This window comes from Struthio camelus, chromosome 25 (assembly GCF_040807025.1).
Source record: "Struthio camelus isolate bStrCam1 chromosome 25, bStrCam1.hap1, whole genome shotgun sequence".
In the NCBI taxonomy this organism is placed as follows: Eukaryota; Metazoa; Chordata; class Aves; order Struthioniformes; family Struthionidae; genus Struthio; species Struthio camelus.
The window spans coordinates 7,635,383-7,638,358 of record NC_090966.1 but is presented as its reverse complement, the minus strand read 5'-3'; positions in this window follow the sequence as shown (position 1 = coordinate 7,638,358).

Sequence of the window (2,976 nt, the reverse complement as noted above, 5' to 3'; positions counted from 1 at the left end):
GCCCCTTTGAAAGGGCGCTTCAGCCCCCGGGGACAAAGAAAACAGGGTCGGGGATGGTTCCCGAGCGCGGCCCTGTGCCCTGCCCCTCCGCGATGCAGTCAGCGTCTTTGGCTTTGCTGCTGAGCCCTGCCGAGACCCGACCGTGCAGGACAGCAGCGCCGGGCGAGGGGGTCTGCGCGGTGCTAACGGCCCCTTGGGGATAAACCCACGGGCGGGGGTTCGAGAGGCCTCGGCACAGCCCTGCAGCCCCGTCCCCGGAGCCAAGCGGCCGAGGGGGCAGCAGGGGGCAGGGACCGCCCGGGGCTCCGCTTCGCCGCGGGCCCGAATCCCAGCGGCTCCCACCCGCGCGGCTGCCCCTTGGGTTTCCCCGAGGCCGCGGGCTCGGGCTGCTCGAGGCTGCCAGCGGCAGGCGGGTTCCCGGCAGCCTGAGCCAGCGCCCGGGTCTGGGGTCTGCAGCGAACGCGCCCGGGGCGAGCGAGCAGCCCCCTCCGGCACCGGCATCCCTCGGCACGCGGCTCCCGGGGACGCTCGGAGCCGCCGGGGGCCAACGCTGGTCCCCGGCTCGGCGCCCACCGGGGCTTCGGGGGCCGATGCCAGACCCGGCGCAGCCCTCGCAACGCCGGAGCCCTTCCCGCGAGCTGCTTCGGGGCTGCTCGCGCTTGCTGCTTCCAGTTCCTGCTTTTGCTTCCTCTGGGGAAGGGGAACCTCGGCTCTGCCCGGCGGAAACCGCCCCCGGGGGCCGTGCAGCCTCGGCCGGGGCAGCCGCGCTCCCGCTTGGAGCACCGCGCGGGATGCAGGGCCCGGGCGGCCCAGACTGCCGTGACCGGGGGCCGCGTGTTTACCGGGGCGATGAGCGCCTGGTCCGAGCTGCCGTTGCCTTGGCAACCTCGCTGCAGCCGGAGGGGAGCGGATGCGCTGAGCGCCTGGATGCCCGGCAGCGCCGGCGAGGCCGGGGCCGGGGCTGAGGCCAGCTCTGCTGCTGCCGCAGCCCTGCAGCTCCCGGTGCCGCCGGCGTGGAAGAGGAGCGTGGAAACTTCTGGGCCGCGGGATCCTGCCGGCCGCGGGCTGCAGCGGTGCCTGGCACCATCCCGGTTTGCATTGCCAACCCCAGCCAGGCTACTCTTTCCCCGTGGTTTTCAGCAACCAGAAACTCACGTGTTTTATTCCCAGCTGGGTGAACGGTGCAAGGGGGATGAAGAGCTTTCGCCCAAGTGCTAACACGTTTTGGCTACTGACCCCGAGTGTTTGCTGGGCTTGTTTTTAAGCCTTTATGCTCAAGGCGATGCCTTGGCCCGCGCAGGCTGCTTCTGGCGCCCGCCGCTGGCTGTATTCCCCTGCTCCCTCCAGGAGGATTTATGGCAGAGGCAGCTGGGGGCTCTTCTGCCGGCTGCGATGTCCTGCCTGTGGGCACCACCGTCTCTGGGGCTGGCCGGGACCGGGCAGCCAGACCCTCTGCAGCGGGGAAATCGCAGCAGCTCTTTGCCGCTGCCCAGTGGCTCTCGCTGCCTGCTGGGTCCTGCAGTCGCAGCAAGTGCAGTTGCTGCTGGAGATGAGGAGGCCCCAGCAGCCTCTGCAAAATCCCAGCGGCTCGGGCTGCGCACCCTGGCAGCTCTGCTCCGGGGAGTGGTGCTCAGCGGCTGCCTGCTGCGGCCGCTTCTGCATGAGGGTCATTGCAAACCGTGCTGGAGAAGGTGGTGTGGATGCACCGTGTTGCAAGCCGTGCTGGAGAAGGTGGTGCAGATCCACCTCGATGCCCGCTCACGACCATGCCGCTGCACTGCACAGCTGTCCCGGCCTCTTCCTGGCGTGCGTGCCTGCCTGCATCCAAGGAGCACGCGAGCGTCGTCCTCCTCTGGGTCTGCTGAGGCGCCCGGCTCGCGGCAAGGCTCCCTCCTCTGCCCGTGGCACTCTCGGCACCTGAGAAGGGACAAATTGCTGACGTGAGTGAGCGGCGCGGAGAGGCTGGGAGGAAGCCCGAGGGTGGCCCAGTCGGGGCTGCAGGGGACGGCTCCTTCCCAAGCATGTGGGTGAGCAGCCCTGCAAGAGCGGGCGCCGCGCGGGCTGGGCAGAGCTCGGCGGGCGGCGCAGGACGGCGCCGCGAGGAGCAGCACGCGGCGTTGCAGCTGCCCTACGTGCCGCGGAGCGGGGTCCTGCGGGGCGGGTGCGCCGAGCCTGGGAGGGATAGCGGGCTGCGGCTGGGACGGGTCACCCAGGGGGTGCTGGGGAGCAATGCGGGAACAGCCAGAGCCGTGGGAAACAGCGGGTGATGGGAACGGCCGCAGCCCTGAGCTCGGGGCAGGGTGATGGGCTGAGGGCACCGGGAGCAGGAGGGCGCTCCGGGCTCCCGCCGGCAGCGGGATGTGCCATGGCCGGGGGACTCTGTGCCGGTGGGAGCCAGCCGATCCCTGCGCAGCTCGCTGAGCATCTTAAACTGAGGAGCTCAGTGAGAAAACATGGAGCTGCAGCTAATTTGTGGATTGGTCTGTTTTTCATTAGCTGAGCTGGATCATCGCAGCGGCTTGTTCTGGCCTTAACGTACCTCCGAGGCCACGTGGGACCCTGAGCCGGGGGGGGCCTGGGCTGGCGGCCTTGGCAGCACCTCCCGGCTTATGCATATGCTCAGCAGGATTGGAGCAAAGGCCCTGGCCCGTCGGCGGGGACGGGGCTCGCGAGCCGCAGAGGGATGCGCCGGACCCTCTTTGCGAGCTGTGCTGGGGCAGGAGAGGGAAGGCAACATCCCGCCCTGCTGCAACCGCTCCAGCAGCTGGCTAAATAAATGCTTCCCCTCCGGAGAAATAATGAAGACTCTTGAGATGCCACTTAGGGAGGAAGGCTGCGGTGCTCGGGCTCCTCGTGCTTGGGCACCAGGCGTGGGAGCCCGGAGAGGCAATTTTCTAGGAAAGCAATTATGAGGCCCCGCGCTGCTGCTCGCCCTCCGTGCCAGCGTCACTCGGCATCCTGTTGAGCTCATCCAAG